This window comes from Dreissena polymorpha, chromosome 7 (genome assembly GCF_020536995.1).
Source record: "Dreissena polymorpha isolate Duluth1 chromosome 7, UMN_Dpol_1.0, whole genome shotgun sequence".
Taxonomy (NCBI): domain Eukaryota; kingdom Metazoa; phylum Mollusca; class Bivalvia; order Myida; family Dreissenidae; genus Dreissena; species Dreissena polymorpha.
Genome location: NC_068361.1, coordinates 59,307,665 through 59,329,486, shown reverse-complemented (window position 1 = coordinate 59,329,486; position 21,822 = coordinate 59,307,665). Strand labels below are relative to the sequence as shown.

The 21,822-nt window shown below is 35.1% G+C and overlaps 1 protein-coding gene, 1 long non-coding RNA gene and 1 pseudogene across 4 annotated transcripts in view; 1 reads left to right on the top strand and 2 right to left on the bottom strand.

Annotated features, from left to right (window-relative positions):
- LOC127838719 (tubulin beta chain-like) overlaps positions 1 to 21,822 on the bottom strand; it is a 121,347-nt pseudogene that overhangs the window by 77,013 nt on the left and 22,512 nt on the right.
- Positions 1 to 21,822, bottom strand: part of LOC127838718 (keratin, type I cytoskeletal 9-like) — an 89,938-nt gene that overhangs the window by 65,052 nt on the left and 3,064 nt on the right. The window lies entirely within an intron of this gene.
- LOC127838720 (uncharacterized) lies at positions 52 to 9,517 on the top strand. The gene is made up of 5 exons (XR_008029922.1): positions 52 to 202; positions 369 to 430; positions 718 to 1,097; positions 8,492 to 8,553; positions 9,445 to 9,517. It is a non-coding gene; the product is annotated as an uncharacterized LOC127838720 (long non-coding RNA).

The window sequence follows — 21,822 nt, the reverse complement described above, 5'->3', positions numbered from 1 at the left end:
GGGTTTTTTACGTTGGGCGCCAATGTAACAGGTCTATAAAATTAGTGTTTTGTAACCAATTTCTTGTATGGAAGGTGGTGTATCGGTTGTGACTAGTTAGACACGCAGAAGTTCCGGTTTATAATACTTGGTTTTACGTTTTGAGATTGACGGTTCAAATATCAATTGGAATCTTGCATGTTTTATGACATCTTTGTGCCAGGTATGGTGATCTTTGTTTCAAGGTATCTGTCCCTGTGTATTTCCTGCATTTATGGCCCAACTCGCTTCTATTTTCTTCTTTCCTTTTTGATAAAACTCTTGGGCTGTCAATAACTTTTACATTGGTTGTTGCACATCACTTTCACCTTGAAATATTAATATTACAGCAGTCACAGTGCTAACCTCCCCCAAGGCTGAGAGAGACCAGGTCGAGAGTAGCTTATACTCCGTAAGTAAGATGTGCAGTTTGTCAAAGTAACGATGTATAAACACTATTGTTATTGTCACTGTGTTGTTTTCAGGATACCTATGTTTTAAGATAATTAATGTTATCTTAATATGCCATTTGTATGTTAATATGTTGATTGGAACCACCACACAGCATACCATTATGTTTTAAAGATGAATATGAGTTTGATGTGTATGTATAATTATTGAGTATGATTACCACGGTAACCATATATAATTTGTAACCTTATTATTAAATATGCGTATTGATAATTTGTATATTTTCAGGACGGTCAGTTACAGATCAGTTTCAACGCTCGTATATTTATTATAAATCCACTCAATAAACTTGTAACTGTCAGTGCCTTTGTTGGGATTCTGCCCCCACATTTTGGAGCTGCCAGTGTTACAAATGGAGCCCCCAGTGAGGATTGTCAAGTGACAGGAGTGGACCAGCGGAGCATTTGAACAGATGTTCGTATTGATACTTAAAAAGGCACCAAAACATTAAGTGATCACATTAATACATAATAAATATTGCGCATTGTGCCGGCATACAACATAGAACTTCAGGAGGACTACACCCAGTGACACACATCAGGATTGAGGAACTGTATTTTGAACAGTAAAGTACTGTGTGGTGGAAAAAAAATATGTTGTGTATGGTGGTGAGTGATTGTATTAAACAATGTATAAGGGTTTTCACTAGAATTGCATTCGGTATTTCAAGAATGTCAAGCATTCTTATTACCATTGAGTGTGCAATATATATCTATTGAAAACTCTTCGAAAAAAAATAAATTTAAACATGTATATATAATTACAATTGTTGTACAGTAAATGTGGGAGAATTATTTTTTGTGTGGTAGAAAAAAAGAAAAGTTTTAATACACATGTTAACTAAGTGACTGGATTAATGGTGATTAACATGCATGAAATATGTAAATACATTTAACTGTAACATTTTAACATTCACCCTGCACTAGTATTGTATGTGGACAGCCCATATCTCTTCTTACTGTGGACCAACAATCCCCATCCCACCCTTGAGATCGTTTATGGTTGGTGATTTATGTTGTTTCATGGATTGATTCTTTCTGGGTTGGTTTTTACTTGCTCAAGGAGACTACAGTTGAACTGGTGAATAGTTGGAAGATTTGAAGTAGTTTAGTACATGATAATTTAAGTAACAAAGTGTTAATACTGTTAAATAGATGTATGCCTAACAAGATTACTTTGCAGAACCATGAGTATGCTTCCGCATGCAGTATATACAGGCTGTGACAGTATTCGGGTTCCAGTCTAACCAGTATGCAGCGAGGTACATTTGTTACTGTCAACAAAAATAAATTGAGCCCCTCTGATAATTAAGTTATTAGAGGAGTTTTGTTGTGATCAGTCTGTTGTCTGCCCTCTGATAATTAAGTTATTAGAGTTTTGTTGTGATCAGTCTTTTGTCTACACAATATTGTTACTTACAATTTTAATAGGTGCATAATTATTCAGTGCTAGGTTAAAGACTTGAATGTGAATGAATGCCTACTTGCTATTAAAGTTGGTGTAAAACCGAACTTGTTCTAATACACATGAATTAAGTAGTCGATAGGTAGTTGTACTGCGTTAAACTAGTTTAGTGGGCCCATCATAGTGTTAAGTGTAGTGTGTAACTATAGATTAGTTTAGTATATAGTACTTTGTGTAATAGACATGTTCAGTTATTAATTGAAAGCAAGAGAAAGTGTGAAATAGTTTTATTTTTTAAGAATATATTTTAAATATTAAGCATGGCTCAAGTAAGCGAAGATGAAATTGCCTTATAAGAGGTTTTAAAGAAAATGAAGTTAGAGAAGCCTGATGAATTAGAAAATGTGTTGTCACAGAAACTTAGTAAGGCGGAAGAAGTTGTTAAAGACAAAGATCCACTAAGATTTCCAAGAATCTCATTGTTTTACGGAGAAACAGGAAAAGGTGAGGTCTCGTACAGAGCATGGAAATATGAAGTAAACTGTCTTCTGAGAGAGAAAGCATATTCCAATGCAAGCATGTTACTAGGCATCAGACGCTCACTTCGAGGGGAAGCGGCAGATATGGTCATGAGATTAGGGGAAGAGGCAAAAATACAAGATATTCTTGATTTGTTTCAAAGTACTTTTGGCAATATAGAGACTCCTGAGTCAATTCTTAAGAAATTTCATGCCTGTGAACAAGGTGAGAATGAGCCTGTGGTCAATTATGCTAATAGAGTAGAGGAACTGTTTTCCCGAGCTGTAGAATTGGGAGCTCTTCATAGAACTCAGCATATTTTACTTAAAAGTGTATTCTATGAGGGTCTGAATGTTGAAATGAAAATCGCATCTGCTTTCAAATTTGAAACAATCTCTGACTACAACAAATTTAAAGCAGAAATAAGGAAATTAGAGTCTGAATTGCAGAGTAAAAAGCCCAAATCCAAACAATGTCAGGCGGCAACCGCACATGTCAAACCAGAAAAGTCAGAATTAGGTGAAATTAAGACTTTACTTGAAAACATGAATAGCAGAATTAAAGTATTGGAGAAAGAAAGAGAACAGTACCAGATAAATGCAGTACAGAAACAACAAGGAAATGACTACAGACAACAACAACAAGGAAATTACTACAGACAACAACAACAAGGAAATGACTATATACAACAACAACAAGGAAATGAATATGCAGGTAATACAGGTATATATGCTAGGGGGATGAACCAAGGGTTTCGCTTAACAGGAAACAGAGGACCTAGACATTTCCGTGGTGTAAGAGGAAGATTTCAAGAGAGACGACCATACAGAGGACATGGCAGAGGAAACAACAGCTATAGACCAAGAAGACCATTAGGCAGTAATACTTTCAGGCCCAACATACAATGTTTCCAATGCAATGAATTTGGACATTTTGCCAGTAACTGTCCTTTAAACGAGTAAGTGTCTCTATGGCGGGTCAGGATAGTGACATGAAAAACCAAGCTGACCCCAAATTAGTTGGAGAAGCTTTAGAAGTAAGTATTTTAGTAAATGGAATCGCGACCACAGCATTGTGTGATACAGGGTCATGTGTGTCTACCTGTTCAGAACAGTTCTATAATGATCATTTGCAAAATATAGAATTGAAACCTCTCAGTAAAATACTAAAAATTGAATGTGCTGATGGCAATGTTTTACCTTATAAAGGCTATATTGAAAGTTCATTGAAAGCCTGTGGAATACCTGAAAATCAAGAACAGAAATGTTTATTGCTTGTGGTACCGAATACACAATATAATATTACCACACCAATACTTCTAGGAACAAACATTCTAACAGAATTACTTAGTGAGTGTAAGGGTAAGTTTGGAGAAAAATTCTTACAAAATTCAAAATTACATGTTCCTTGGTATTTGGCATTCAGATGTATGGTTTTAAGGGAAAAGATGCTAAAAAAGAATGATTTTAGATTGGCTATTTTACGCTCAGTCGAAACCAGCAATATAATGGTAAGACCAAATCAGTCTGTTTATATCAGATGTATCACAGATAGGGAGTTGAGTTACCAACCTACAAGTGCATTGGTACAGGAAACCGGTGAGTCACAATTGCCCAAATGTGCAGAGATTACCCCAGCCATAGTACAATACACTGGAAAGAAACAGGAAATAGTTATAAATGTAAGCAATACTACAAACAACGTCTTACAAATTTCTCCCAAAGCAATTGTAGGTGAACTTCAACGCGTCACACTTGAACGTGAGAATGAAGAGGATACAAACAGGACACCACAGGATGTTTTAGACCAAGTAAATATTGATCCTGATCTAACTAGTGAGCAACATGTCAAACTAATGGAATTACTTGAACTTCACAAAGATGTATTTTCCACATCAGAAACAGATATTGGAAAATGTGATATAATGAAAAACAGGATTGACCTAACAGATGAGACTCCATTCAAGGAAAGATACAGAAGGATCCCACCGGCCATGATTGATGAAGTAAGAAAACATTTGGAAGATCTTGTAGCCAGCGGAGTAATTAGAAAATCTATGTCACCCTGGGCATCAGCAGTAGTCATATGTAGGAAACACTCAGGTGCTATAAGGATGTGCGTAGATTATAGAAAATTAAATGCACGTACAATCAAGGATTCTTATGCCATCCCCAGAATAGATGATATTCTAGATTGTTTGCATGGTTCTAAGTACTTCTCTACCTTAGATATGAAGTCTGGGTACCACCAAATTGAAATTGAAGAAAAACACAAAGAAAGGACTGCTTTCACTGTAGGCCCTTTAGGTTTTTGGGAGTTTAATAAATTGCCGTTTGGATGCACAAATTCACCCGCAACATATCAGAGGATAATGGAAGAAATTTTGGGTGACCTTAATATGAAAATATGCATTATATATTTGGATGACGTGATAATATTTAGCTCCACGTATGAAGAACATTTGCAGCGCTTAAATTTCATTATTTCGCGTTTGAAAGCAGCAGGAATAAAGCTATCACCTAACAAATGTCAATTTTTAAAGAAAAAAGTTAAATTTTTGGGTCACTATGTTAGTGAAGAGGGCATTGAAACAGATCCTGAGAAATGTGAAAAAGTAAAAAATTATCCTAGACCAACTAATCCAGATCAGTTAAGATCATTTTTAGCACTAGCTGGTTATTACAGGAAATTTATTAAAGGATTCAGTTCCATAACAAAACCATTATCAGATCTTTTACCCCCAACAAGTGAAAAGAAAGGAAAAATAAAGAACAAGATAGAATGGAATTGGGAAGAAATCCATGAAAAAACATTCAGCAAAGTGAAAGAATTTCTTTCTTCTCCATCAATATTAGGGTATCCAATTTTTGATTCCCCATTTGAATTGCATACCGACGCTTCTGGATCAGGACTTGGTGCAGTTCTTTACCAGGAACAAAATGCCAAGAAAAGAGTCATCGCATATGCTAGTCGTAGCCTTAACAAATCGGAAAGAAACTATTCAGCTTACAAATTAGAATTTCTAGCTTTGAAATGGGCAATAACAGAAAAATTCAGTGACTATCTAATAGGACAAAAATTTAAAGTGTACACAGATAATAATCCTCTTACTCATATTTTAACTACAGCAAAGCTCGAAGCAACTGGACAGCGATGGGTGTCGGCCCTTAGTGACTACAACTTTGACATAATTTATCGCCCTGGAAACAAGAATACAGATGCAGACATTATGTCTAGATACCCGTTACAACAGGAAAATACAAAAAACTTTGAAACAATAGAAAATATAAGTATAAAAGCCATATGTAATTCAATACAAACAATACCATACATAGAAATCTTACCCTGCAGCACATTGAATATTTTAGATGTTATGGAAGAAACAGGGGGAAAATGGCACAGGTTGAGTTACGGGAATTGAGAAATAGTCCAAGAAATGACCCTATTGTTGGTGTCTGGTTGAGGGCATGCCTTGATAAACAGTTTCCAAAGAAATCTGTTCTAACGAACACACAACACCAAACAATGTCAAGACATTTTAAACAATTTAAAATTATTCGTGGACTTTTGTACCGGGAAATGACTGAAAATGGAACACATGTGAAACAGCTTGTTTTACCAAGTATTTACAAGAAAGATGTTCTTCAGGGATTACACGACCAGGTTGGCCATCCTGGAAAAGAAAGAACTATTTCACTGATACGCGATAGATTTTATTGGCCAAGTTACACCAAAGACTGTGCTGAATGGGTAGAAAATTGCCCAAGATGTATACGAAGGAAGTCTTCTACCAATATAAAGGCACCTTTGGTGAATATTCAGTCATCTTACCCATTAGAATTAGTTTGTACAGATTTTCTAAAAGTTGATGAATGCAAAGGAGGAATTAGCAATATTCTTATAATCACTGACCATTTTACAAAATATGCAATTGCAGTCCCTACAAAAAATCAGACCGCGAAGACCACCGCGGAAGCCATTTTAAACAATTTTATTTTTAATTTTGGAGTTCCAACCAGATTATTATCTGACCAAGGTACAAACTTCGAGTCTGAAGTAATTCATGAATTGTGCAAACTCATGGAAATTTCTAAAGTAAGAACTACAGTTTACCACCCTCAATGCAATGGAAGTGCAGAAAGATTCAATAGAACATTGATTAACATGCTGGGAACTCTTGAACCAGAAAAGAAACAAAATTGGAAGAAATTTGTGCCATCTTTAGTATACTCATACAATTGCATAAGACATGAGTCAACAGGATACTCACCATTTGAGTTAATGTTTGGTAGAACACCAAAGTTACCGGTTGATTCTATGTTCCACATTGACAATGATGATTTGGTGTCGAATGAGTATGTTAAAGACTTAAAGTCAAGACTAGAAACATGCTGGAAAATTGCAGATCAAACATTGAACAAGTCCAGATCAAAACAAAAAAGTAATTATGATCGGAAGGCAAAAGCAGTCACTATAGATGTTGGTGACAAAGTATTAGTAAAAGTCCTTGCATTTTCGAAACCACATAAATTAGCTGATAAATTTGAGGAAGATATTTTTGAAGTCATAAGTCAACCAAATAAGGACATTCCTGTCTACGTTGTGAAAAGTACCAGTGGTAAAGAAAAAACCTTACACCGCAATCACCTTTTACTATTAAAGGAAGAAGAAAAGCAAGATGCAGCAGAGGAAGCAGTGGCAAAGAAACCTGTTCCAAAACCTAGAAATAAAGTGAAATCCAAGGATGATTCTATTGTAGATGTAAAACGAAAAGATAAGGGTGATCATGATTATAGAAAATCTGAAAGTTTAGAGAACTTCAGGCGTGAAGAATGGAGTGAATCGGATTTCGACAACTATTATGTAGTAAAAAAGAATACAGACAGACCGGCCGGTCAACAAAGCAAAGATAAAAGAGCGACTACGTCATCTTCTGTGTCTACAGAAATGGAGGAAGTAGTACAAGAAGGAACTGATGCTGATGGACAAGAAGGGGAACAAGAATTTAATTTAGTTAACCCAGAAAACCCAGTAGAAGACCAAATAGAAGCTGCATCTAATCTAGGCCCATCTATGGAAACTAGACGTTCAACAAGAACAAGAAAGAAACCAGTTTGGTTTCAGTCTTACCATGTGGGACAGCAACAGGATATGACCAGATTGCTAGAAATGCAATTACAAAGTACTAATAGTAATGCTGAATTGTTAAGAGCATTGCTCAAACAATGATAATTGTTTTATTGATTTTAAACTTTGTATGATATATGGATTGGTGAGCGATATATGAGTATTTGTAAAGTAATTGTGTATACTTATACTTTCCAATTTATTGCAGGAGCAATTATCAAGAGAGGGGAGAGCAACATAACCTGATAATTGTATTTTTTATTTGTTTTTAAAATATTTTTTAAGTGAATTTATATGTTGTTTTTAATGAATTTTGCATTTGTCTTTATTGCAGATAAGCTTGCACTTTGGACATAAACCAGAGACAGTAAATACTGTAAATACTAGACATTATTATGAGGAAATGTTGTATATAATCATAATAATAACAATTCAATACCAGTGACATGGTTAGAGTAGTAAGTAATTAATTACTTACTAGAAGTAAAAAATTTTTTACTGTTATAAGTAGAAGTACTACCAGTTTGGTATCGGTGTTGTTTATGTGCTTAATATTAGTGAGCATAGGTTCAAGTCGTGACGACTTGATTTTCGGAGAGGGGGAGAATGTAACAGGTCTATAAAATTAGTGTTTTGTAACCAATTTCTTGTATGGAAGGTGGTGTATCGGTTGTGACTAGTTAGACACGCAGAAGTTCCGGTTTATAATACTTGGTTTTACGTTTTGAGATTGACGGTTCAAATATCAATTGGAATCTTGCATGTTTTATGACATCTTTGTGCCAGGTATGGTGATCTTTGTTTAAAGGTATCTGTCCCTGTGTATTTCCTGCATTTATGGCCCAACTCGCTTCTATTTTCTTCTTTCCTTTTTGATAAAACTCTTGGGCTGTCAATAACTTTTACATTGGTTGTTGCACATCACTTTCACCTTGAAATATTAATATTACAGCAGTCACAGTGCTAACCTCCCCCAAGGCTGAGAGAGACCAGGTCGAGAGTAGCTTATACTCCGTAAGTAAGATGTGCAGTTTGTCAAAGTAACGATGTATAAACACTATTGTTATTGTCACTGTGTTGTTTTCAGGATACCTATCAGGCTTTTTCCGCCCTATGCCACGGGTCCGAAATTCGGCCCCATTTCCAATGCAAATCTGGTTGTTTTTTTCCCAATTAAAAAAAAAAAATCCCAATTCAAAAAAAAAAAAAAAATTTTTTTTTTTTTTTTTTTTTTTTTTTTACCCTTAAAATATATAAGTTGACCTGATCCTGTGTAGAAAATAGAAAGTATTGCATAATTAAATTATCTGTTGCCTTGAATTTGTTTTAAAAACTGTAAAATATGTTAATGATTATTTAAGACTTTCCTTATTTTCCTCAAAATCCGGCGCTTCGCGCGATTTTTCTTCACCTCAAAAAAGGCCAAGCCTTTTCCCCAAATTCAGATTAAAAAACCTTCACTTATCACACATGTTCATAATATTTTGTAAAATTTTAATAATAAGTTATCCAAATAGTCGTTATTTACCAGTTAACGGCTTCTTTGAAATATAAGAAACACTGTTTACATGCGATAATTTTTCCCAATTGAGCCAATTTTGCGATTAATTTTTTTCCCAAAATGGGGGTTTTCACGACGCGAAATTCCCAAAATTTCAGTGTGGCGTTTTCCCAAAATGGAGCGGAAAAAGCCTGCCTATGTTTTAAGATAATTAATGTTATCTAAATATGCCATTTGTATGTTAATATGTTGATTGGAACCACCACACAGCATACCATTATGTTTTAAAGATGAATATGAGTTTGATGTGTATGTATAATTATTGAGTATGGTTACCACGGTAACCATCTATAATTTGTAACCTTATTATTAAATATGCGTATTGATAATTTGTATATTTTCAGGACGGTCAGTTACAGATCAGTTTCAACGCTCGTATATTTATTATAAATCCACTCAATAAACTTGTAACTGTCAGTGCCTTTGTTGGGATTCTGCCCCCACATTTTGGAGCTGCCAGTGTTACAATGATTTTACGACTTTTATCGAAAATCGGTAGATCTATTGTCAATGTAAACATTTTTGCGCAGCAGACAAGATAATGTAATAGAATGGCTTTGTTCAAGTTCGGATTTTTGTCCGACAAATCAGTTAATAAAAAAGAATCCGACGCTTAACTGACACGAAACATAAATATGAAGAAACACGAAAACGTCAATTTTATCATAGATGGAAAATTGAGTCAGTTCCCATGGCTTGAATTAGACTGAGAAAAGCAAAAAGGGTTATTTTATTGTTTTACTCTATGCATAAAAAAATCTGGTGTTCACTGATAATTAACTGATAAATCCTGATTAAACAGTTACATGACACAATTGTGTTCATTTGCTATGTCAGTTATGTTCTAGTAGACATCAGGTTCGGGCTAGTACATTTTAAGAGGAGCTGGTCGGACGGTCTTGCTGTAAAAAAAGTTAATGTCGAACCCTGTACAAACTGTGTCTCAAACACCAATCACCCACTGTGGCATAGTGTATGTTCTATTATTTGTGTGACACACATATTGACATTTTCTAAACTGTATTATAAAAAATTTCATTAAATATAAATTATGGTTTTGCTATACATGTATTGCAAAATGTCAAATGTTTGTTGTAGACTTAATTAGACTAATACCAATTGAAGTCTGTGTTGTTTTCACACATCTAAAAATTATCAATTTTACAGATTTTTGAAATAAAGTAGCTATTTAACATAACAAGCGGGCCATGATGGCCCTTAAGAGCTCATCTGAGTTTACGGACACAAATTTACCTGATAGAAGGCATGAACTTAGTAAAAGAAAAATATGATAAACCTAAAAAACAAAAGACGTGTTCATAAGGCACAGTTGCCCCCACATTCCACTTTTGTCTCAAAACTACGCTTATGTCAAACACAACCTGTTAATAGCCATATTTGACTATTGACCTGTAAGTGCGACCTTGACCTTTGAGTTCAACCTCCTCATGTTAGCCATGTGTAAGCATTAAATTTTGGAAGTCCCAGGCATAAAATTGCACTTCAATGCTAAGAGTATTATTAAACCATTACAATGTATCACATTATAATAAATATTAATGTTTAATTTAATGTGTTTTAAAAGGGAACAAATGTACGTGGGTCATTCAAAAGTTGTTGTCTGGTAACCTTTTGTTGATTTAGTTATTCCAGGATATAATCTACATGTGCGTCCTGCGTCTATGACGCACAAATATCGAAATACACGCATCGTTTTGAAATATGTGCGTCCACTCGGACGCATTGCTGAACTGTTTCGGTTAACGCATACACGAATCACGATAAGCACGAACCATCTTGTGTACGAGTCAAAAGTGTAGCAATGAACGCTGAGTTAAACCGAATGAGGCTTGAAGACTCCAGCAAGTCTTTTGATTGGCTCTAGTCGAGCCGCTGATGTATAATAAAAACTAATTAGAATCGACCTTTTAAATAGAATGGATTATGATATTTTCTCGAGTCCCTAGATGAAAACCTGCTTTAACTTTGTGTAACTTAGTCATAAATAATACAGAAAAAATGCCTCCGAAATAAGGTGTTGAAGCTTAATCGAAAACAAACAAATCTGGCAATACCTTATATTTCTGAAAGTTTTATTGAAGTATAGAATTGAAAATTGCCTTTTACATAAAATGTCACGCAAAACCAGTACACTTGGGGCAATTTTAAGGATATTTTTCAATATATTTTGTTAATGAAGCAAGTTATTGAGAAGAATTTTTACATTTAAGTTAATCACATTGAAACACTTCTGTAAGATAGAAAAAGAACTCAAACATGCTTAATGGTAAGAAAATAAATGCATGTTTTATTTAGGCTTCATTATTTTTTAAATCACCCATATGATATGATGCGGCATTTTTCTTTACGAAATATAAAAAAATCAATCATTTTTACCCGGAAGTTGGCGCTGTAATAAATTTGCTATTCTGTGTGTTATTTTACCGAGCTTGATTAGGAATTTTTTAAAACGCGCCATGGAGATTTTCTTTCACCATTAAAAATAAGAGTTCACGGATTCAAACCATAATTCCTGATTAATATGTTGCTACAGCGAATTCCTGTTCTTCGCATACCATGTCAGCAAAAATTATGCTAATAACATGAATATGCTATTAACAGGAACACACATTTTAGCATAAATATAGCAACTGGGGGCATACAATAAGTCAAATCTGTTAATAATTGATAGTCAAAGGGAAATTTAAATGCAACATTGTATATGATTGATGTTTAAGATAACTATTTATCAAATGAAATTGTATTCTAAGGTATTTGCACTTGCATTTGAGCATATTTTAGCAGATTTAAAGCATATTTTCTTGGCATTCTGAGAATTTTCTATGCTATACAGACTTTCTGAATTCTGAATATTGGGGTTAAAAATTATGCTATTAATAGAAGAACAATACATTAAAATTTAAAGGAATTAATCTGTGCTTTGACATTCTATATGCTAATAACAGAAATATGCTATTATCAGGTATGCTAATAAATGGAATCAAGAAATTATCCTTCAGTCTGACAGAATTTCCTAGCCTGTCAGACCAAACATCTGACAGATTATTTTACATTGAGCGGTGTCTGACTTGGCTTCTCACTTTTGAGTCCATGATGCTTAATGTTTAAGATTCAACACTAGTTTCCTCAACCTCACGACATCAGAGCTCCTGTGATGCAAATATACTTAAGTGGTATAAAGGGATATTTTTTTCCCCCTGCAAATTGCGTTTAGTTCCTCACATCTGGTTAAAAACAAACCTGTTACCCTCCAATTGACTGTCAATTTAAACAGCAAACTCCAATACATATTCCTGTTTGTATTCTTGTATGAAAATGTCCACAACATATGGTCGTAGTTATATGGGGACTGAATATTCAAATACATGTAGGTTAAGAAGTACAGTAAATGACATGACAAATGCTGTTAGGACATATCATCCTTAATTCTAAACCAGCTATACATGACATTATTCTTAAGAGGGGCATTTCTGAATAAATATAAAAAGATACAAACGATTCGTAATGGAAAAATTATTTCCTGCAAATATTTTTATCTAAGATTATTTCCGACAAGACATGTTGTACAATAGCATGCCATGGTTAAAATGAGTGTGTAATACAATGCCTAAACTTTTTCTGCAAAGTTTGGGGAAGTCTGCTTTAGGGACATTTAAATGGAAGGACAGATGAAAGGTAACTCATTATAGTGCCACCAGTGTAATTATTATGCAATTTTTTCGCAGTTCAGAGCTGAAAATAACATCCCAGAACTTAATTATGCACAGCCAAGTTATTCAATAAATGGTAGATTGTAAACATTTCAATTATAAAAAAATTAAACAACTTGTAATTCAGACACAACTCACATTTTACCTGTTTGCCTCTGTGAAAAATAATTTACATTGAAATTGAGAAAAGTCCTCGAGAACTCAGTGCCCCAGATAATTATTTGGGAAATAGGGTTTTCACCCATTGATTTTGAAAAATAGGGTGATTCCATTCTTCAAAAGAGTGAAATGAGTAATAAAAATGCATACCTTAAAATAATTGCTGATTTACTTCTGTTGACGCTGCACACTTGTATTGATTCAATAGAACTTTAAACTATCATCATAAATTTGTATAAACTGATGTTTCGTAATATCTTTAATTCTTGAAACTGTCCATGAAATAAACTTAAAAAAATGTCGACAATTTCTAACCAAGGACATGCCTTTTTATACTTTTGACAGGTTTGTTCAGTCACAGACTTTCCATCATGTTTTTTGGATGTCAACTCAACTGCTGTATACACAGTTTCTAACAAAATAGATAACACGAATGATTCGGCACTGGCTCTTGCTTTCTTTACTCGAAAAAGTTTGTGATCGGCTGATATTTTGGCGCAACAATCTTGGACGTCTTTCGACCTCTCTTAGCTATTTTTATTTCGCATCGTAATAGAAACTGAAAGTAGAGAGGCTTTACAAATAAATGCACAATGAGCGACAATTAAGTCAGATTGAAAACGCATAGCGTTTGAATAACTATGACCGTTTGCTGAGCTTGCTGAATGTAAGCGCCACCGGGTTACGATAATAAGTCCAAAGAGAAAATACCTCAAATGAGCTAAGCATTTTTGATCGAAGATTTTGTATCGTAAATTTGACAAAATTGCGTAAAAGTCAAATTGGTTGCGTTTTCAATACGCATGATATTGTAGTTCTTTGCATTTTTAAACATTTTAATAGGGTGAAAGACGCAGATACGCAGCTTATCTGGGGCACTGAGAACTGGTTAACAGACATGATATTTTGGATAATTGTAAAAGTTAGGACAGCACTCAGCAGATATACATGTATGGGGACAACGAGAAACGTAAACAATGTTTACCAGAAAGGCACAATCACAGGCAATCGTCACCTGTGTCGGAAGCAATTATTAAGAATCATTAAGTAAGTAAATCGATGGAAACAGAGAACCTACACTTGCGCACCCATTGAGCCATTCCTATCTGTCATCGTCGTGATTTTCGCAAAAGTTTTAACAGCCGTTAGACATTTATGATCGATTTTCTTATTTAACGAATGGCAACAATTTTTTGATCGACTAGTTTGAAGCCAAAATATAAAGCACTTACCGCGTGTCAATGTTAAACTTTAAACAGGTCGTCACATAAACTTGCAGAAGATGTGAAAAAGGCGACATCATGGCGGCAGCCATTTTTTTCCAAACAAACCAGTTTTGCAGCAAATGGCAAATATTACAAGAGTTCTGATTGGCTAATGTCATAATCTAAAAATAAATGCTGGTCGAGCAGGATTTTCTGCTCGAGCAGAAAAAATGCTGGTCGAGCAGCAAATTTGCTGCTCGAGCAGTATATAAATGTTGGTCGAGCAGCATTTTTTTCTGCTCGAGCAGAAGTTAAAGTTTCGACCCCTTTGGTATCCCATACGACTGCGCATGCATGAACATTTAGGCGCGAAATTTGAATGTGTTAACGGTTTATGTTATGGACATTGCATTTCATTGAGGCTAGAAGGCCGATAGCAGGGGGGCATGCGTATACGGGAGCTTACCGCGTTTAAGTGACAAAGTTGTTGCAAATTTCAAAGATGGCGTCGTTTGTTGGATTTTCTTAAAGGAAGGGAGGATATTTTCGACCGGTAAGCCCCTTTGTATTTATAATTATTTTAAATGAATACGCCGTTTCGGCTTTCCGGTGTGCGTGCTTCCCTCGGTTTTTTGTTTCAAGATCGTAAAGGTCGGGATAAAAAAGTTATTGAAGGAAAACCGTCCACAAATCTGTTGTCTACTTACGGGACGTTCGATAAATTGGATGTACGAGATAATAGAACGTTTATCAGCCCTTTCAGTAATATTAAAATTAATTTAATGTATTTTTATGACGTGTCGACCTTATTCTGATATGAACCTTTTTTTAACCATTCTTTTACTGTCTTTTCAGATGATGCAGGTTTAAGGGCGAAAATAAGTGCATCTTTCGTTGCAGTATATGTAATGAGGAATTTTACATCAGGGGAGGATTGAGATACCATGCCCCATTCATGGACCACATGAGTTTAAATGTAGAGTATGCAAGAAAGAATTCTTCAACAGAGCCGGACTAAAACAGCAAATAAAAAACACGAACCAAACAAAACATGTAATGCTGGTGTTTGTAGTGATTTTGTTTTATTTATAAAGTCTACATAGACACGTCTGACATATAATTGCTATGAGTGCTACTTACTTTAAGTTACTTACACGTTTTGTTCCGTATATGTCATGATGCTAGTTTCTCACTTTGTTATGAAAGTAAACCAGTATCTGTGTTACGTCATTTCTTCCTACGATGTCTCTGCATAAATTTTCAATTGTATTCAGCACTTACATACATGATAAAAAGACTTGGGGCGGATTTAATTCGTTATGCATTTGACATATAAACATTACTTACGATTAGAAGGCAATGTTAGGAACAAACGAAATAATATTTCTAAGTGAATCAATTCTTTATTCCCTCAATACAACAGTCATAAATAATATGTATTCACATAGGTATAAAAAAGAAAAAAATACATGTATATATTAACCACTTCTACTGAAATCATATCGTGTATTGCTTTTGCACAAATCTTTCTATCCACTACAAATTCACTTTTTGCAATTATAATATAGTGACCAACTCAGAACTGGTTTAAAAGAAGGTCGTCCAAAATGTGTCACATCAAAGTCACATACATGTATCAGTATCGTTATGGTCAAACGCGTCAAATGTCATTGTATTTAATAAACAATTATTAATTACGTTTTTATAAGAAAAACATCCACCGATATGCATATTATAAGCAGATGTCAGGTATTCCAAATTGCTTCATGTATTCCGAATCGCAACAATGGCAGTATTTGGTTACATCAACCTTATACTAGTATCAAACCGGCTTTACCCTTTTCTGTTTTTCATTACACTTTTATTGCACGTATATGTGATTGTTTGGCATGGTACTTCGACGTAATCTTTTTTGTTTGATTGGTGGGTTTTCATGTACCTATCGCTTTCTAGAGCGGTACACACTTCGTTACGCCGTCTTTTTTAATCTTGGCATCCTCAACATATATAACTGGCGCCTTGATATCTGGAAATAGTAAGCATAGTATTCCGTTTAGTAGGCATAGTATTCCGTTTGATGCATTAAACATAAGTATGTTCATATGTGTTAAAATAAACAGGTAAGAATTACACTGTGTTAATAATACCGTCAAATGTCTTATATTACACACACTAAATGTTAGCGTTTAGTACGCGATAAAACATATAATAATAAAAATTAATAATATAACAATTAAAAGAAAAAAGATAACTCTTGATTTCCTCAAGTGAAAATGTTTTCCAAAACATTCGCACCAATGCGGAATTCATTCACGAAAGTTATTTCGCATAAAACATTCTAACATAGAAAAGGATCATTTGGAAGTCAGGTCCCAAAATGTGCTTAAAAGGAAGTTTAGTTCCGAAAATGGGGGTTAACCCGTTATAATTCGGCATTAAATGAATTAATAGACATAAAAACGCGTCGAGATAATAAAGTAATCGTGATTTATGATATATTTTACTGCAAACATGCACAAATACTGTTTATTATAAGAGAAAATGATATTTGAACATCCAACATCTCGAAGGTCAAGAAATTAAACAACAAATTTGTCGACGGTTTTGCTTCAATAAATTTTTTATTCCGACGTCTATGGTATTGAAACAAAAAAAACGAGGGGAGCACAAACACCGTAGAGCCGAAAGGGCTTATTCATTTAAAAGAAATATAAATATACACTGGCTTACCGGGTGAAAATATTCGCTACTCCTTCACGAAAAACACTTAAACGACGCCATCTTTGAAGTTTTGCAACAACTTTCTCATTTAAACGCGGTTAGCTCCCGTATACGCATGCCCCCCTGGATAGGAGATTTTGAGTTTTGCTACATTTCGTTTAGTTAAATTAGACCTTCTAGTATAAGAAAAAATAAAGCGTGAATAAAAAATCGATCGTTCGAGTGATTGTGCTGATAGTTATTGCAAACTAATACACACTTCATATGATCATCTAGTTCAAATGTGTGTAGTCCCTGCACCCGTCCGATCTTGTATGTACTGTTATTTTACGATTCATCTTTGCCACATATGATCACAATGCGGAAGCGGTTTGTCGGGCGCAATACCCCAACCTCCGCGCAGAGATTTATTTTTACCTTTTTTTATTCGGGTATTTTTTTTATGAACCTAATCGTGTACGCTTTTTTTCCGAAATATAAAAGAAAATGATACTTTTTTTCATAAAACGATAATAAAACAAAAACAAGATGTGTTTGTTAAACACTTTGTCCCCATATGTTTGACTTTTGACCTTGAAGGATGACCTTCACCTTACACCACTCAAAATGTGCAGCTCCATGAGATACACATGCATACCAAATATCAAGCTGCTATCTTCAATATTGCAAAAGTGTACATTAAATAAGCGATTTTTACCCATATATTTGAAGGATGACCTTGACCTTTCACCACTCAAAATGTGCAGCTCTATGAGATACACATGCATGCCTAATATGAAGTTGCTATCTTCAATATTGCAAAAGTTATGACAAATGTTACAGTTGGCGCAAACAAACAAAGACAGGGCAAAAACAATATGTCCCCCACTATAGTGGTGGGGAACATAATGAAGCTGACCTACACAATCTGGTAGGATTTTATTGTGATTGCAGAGATTGTATGTGAGAGCATGAACAACAACTGTGCGTGGATATTGGCAATACCCGTGCCTCTACCTCAATGGCAATCTTTTGTTGCATCCAGAAGAATTCCCATCCGAGACCCCTTGTGTTTACATCGAACGCTCTACCACGAAGGCCTTAATATCGTGTTTAAAAACCCCTATCTTGTTTTGATTTTGCCGAATTCTTACAGATATATGCATACATTTAAGATTTGTATGCCCCCCTGCGAAGAAGAGGGGGATATTGTTTTGCACATGTCGGTCGGTCCGTCACCCGAATAGTTTCCGGATGATAACTCAAGAACGCTTACGCCTAGGATCATGAAACGTCATAGGTACATTGATCATGACTCGCAGATGACCCCTATTGAATTTAAGGTCACTAGGTCAAGGTCACGGTGACTCAAACCAGTAAAATGGTTTCCGGATGATAACTCAAGAACGCTTACGCCTAGGATCATGAAACTTCATAGGTACAATGATCATGACTTGCATATGAACCCTTTTGATTTTAGGTCAAAATGTCAAAGCTCAAGGTCACGGTGACTCGACACAGAAAAATGGTTTCAGGTAATAACTTAAGAATGCTTACGCATAGAATCATGAAACTACATAGGTACATTGATCATGACTCGCAGATGACCCCTACTGATTTTCAGGTCACTAGGTCAAGGTAACAGTGACTTATTATAGTAAAATGGTTTCCGGATGATAACTCAAGAATGCTTACGCCTAGGATCATGAAACTTCATAGGTACATTGATCATGACTGGCAGATGACCCCTATTGATTTTAGGTCACAATGTCCTAGCTCAAGGTCACTGCGACCCAAAACAGTTAAATGGTTTCCTGATGATAACTCAAGAATAATTAGGACAAGGATCATGAAACTTCATAGGTACATTGATCATGACTGGCAGATGACCCCTATTGATCTTCAGGTCACTAGGTCAAAGGTCAAGGTCACAGTGACAAAAAACGTAATCACACAATGGCTGCCACTACAACTGACAGCCCATATGGAGGGCATGCATGTTTTACAAACAGCCCTTATTTAATACGGTTTCATCAATTTGAATTGCATGTTATTCATTTCAAATTTATCATTGATTCCAAAAAAATATATAATTATATGACTTGTAAACACATTTTCTGATCATTGAATATGATGGGTTTACTACCTTACACGAATTCCCTGTTTTATCATTCTCCACACGTTGATATTGGAATGTCTGATCAGAGTGTTATGAATCATAAGGTTTTCAATTATAGCGTGTGTTTTCTCGGACCCAGAAATTCACGAATACATTCAATTGTTACAAAGTGCAACTAATAGTGTGTTTTTTTTAAATAAAATTATAGCAAACCTAAGATAAAGCAAATATGCTAGAATTTATTAGATATTATTTGCTAATTTATTTAAAACAAACGACCACAACTACAACTAACGGCTTTATATTGCATCCTTAACATTAGATAGATACAAGGCTTAAAAGCTTATTTACAGGCAGAGACGACACGCTCAGGACATTCTAGTTCTAGTCGACTTTTGTTGATAATTATATAATTTGTAGATGATCAAGGCTAAGCAAAAACAAGCATTATTTTGAATGAACGCAAAATTGCTTCCATGGCATTAAAACACATATGCATAGCAATGTAAATTAAGTTATAGTTATTATTTTCCAAAATTAACATACATCTAGAAATATTCAACACGACTAACTAACGTACACACCGGTTACGTTGCATGAAATGCAAATTAAAATAGAATAACATAAACAATATATTTTAATACTTTCAAATTTACACTAAAAATGTCTTGAAGTTCAGTATAAAGACACATTTTACTTTATAACAAATGCAAAATGTATAGGTAGTTCGAAATCGTTCGAAATTCTTCGACGATTAAACCTTATACCAACACTATTCAATTTTCTTTAACGTGATAGCATTCCGAGTTGATTTAACAACACCAATACACGTAAGTTATATTTAATAATCGTGTAGAATGCCTGATCACATGGATAATATTTACATCTTACTAGTCATCTAACTCATTGCCGTTGAGATCTTATACAATTGAATTTTCCCGGCGACTTTAGCGCTGTTGGACACCACCAGTCTGGTGCCATCCTTAGACATACATATGCTGTACGGGAGCTTCATAGCGCCAAACTTTGATGATGTTTTGATCTCCCTGGTCAGTGTGATGGTATTGTCTGTACTCACAGACAGTAGACATTCTACTTTATAACCATCAACCGTTACACACAGTGTATCATGAGACACACATACTACTTTATAACGCGTTGCACACAGTGCTTCATGAGACACACATACTACTTTATAACGCGTTTCACACAGTGTATCATGAGACACACATACTACTTTATAACGCGTTACACACAGTGCTTCATGAGACACACATACTACTTAATAACACGTTACACACAGTGTATCATGAGACACACATACTACTTTTTAACGCGTTACACACAGTGCTTCATGAGACACACATACTACGATACATGGGTTATTGTTAATATGTGTGTAAAATGATCGCACGGTCAACATCTCATTAGTCAACTAACTCATTACCGGTGATATCTTATACAAGTGAAGTTTCCTCGTGCCTACAGCGCTGTTAGACACCACCAGCCTGGTACCATCTTTAGACACACATATTGTGCCCGGGAACTTCATATCTACAGGGTAGGTACCCAATATGTTGCCGTTATTGGTCATGTGCACGATGGAGTTTTTATTCTCACTACACACCAGCACCGTGTCACCAGGCCCTACACAACAACCACGAGGTTCCTGTATGTTCTGATTAGTGACTGCTCTAGATGTGCCATTCACGGTGTCGAACATGAACACTGTGTGAGCGTACCTGTCAGTCAGTACTAACGTGTTCTTAGACTGGATATACGTGCATGTACTCTCATCTAGTTTGTACGTCTTAGAAGGAAACGTCAGGGAGTGATCAAAGTCTGACTCTACCCAGCCCACTGATATCATTCTCACAGGACGGGTATCATCGTACGTACTCACGACCATGTTAGAGGGAGACATGCAGCATATAGAGAAGAAATGGGATGATGTTGTGATCTCCCTGGTCAGTGTGATGGAATTGTCTGTACTCACAGACAGGAGACATACTACTTTACCATCACAGGTTACACACAGTGCATCATGAGACACACATACTACGCTGTGTGGGTACTCCTTGAACTTGTACGGTGTTCCAAGTCTCTGTAGTCGCTCATTCAGTATGATACATTTCTCATTTTGGTTATCCACGGCTACCAGTCTCCCGTCCGGCAGGAAGTCCAGTCCAGTGAGCAAAGGCTTCTTCTCATCATCTCCAGTCTTTGATATATTCACGGATACAAGCAGCTCCAGGGTGACTGGCCTTGGATGGGATGATAAGCTGATAAGACTGTTGTCCACTAAAATAATAATAAAAAACAATAAATAAAGATATTAACAAGTAATAATATTATTATCATCAATATTAATTTGCATTATTGTTATATAATTACACATTGTTGTATTAAAATGAGTCCAGTTAACTTGTTCACATATCGTTGTATTTGTAAAGTGCCATGAAAAAACTTAACAAATAAAACTCGTATACATGTATGTATATGATCTTACATAATTATCATGTCAAGATAAACTTCTTTCGTTCGAGATACCTTTTATATACCATTTTGGAGGAAGTTCTGTTGCACTGGGCTAATCAGGGATAAGCATATAAGTGGGTATTTTTAATGCTCTTTTTTAAATATACCAAATCAATCGATGGAGAGAGGTTAACAGGCATGATAAATTCGTCTATGATTCTTTTATTAATATACTAAAACGGCATTTTGCATGCTGGAATATAATACATTCTTTATTTTTGAAGCTTTATTTGAAAATGTATGTGTATTCTTAAAAGTATATAAATATCA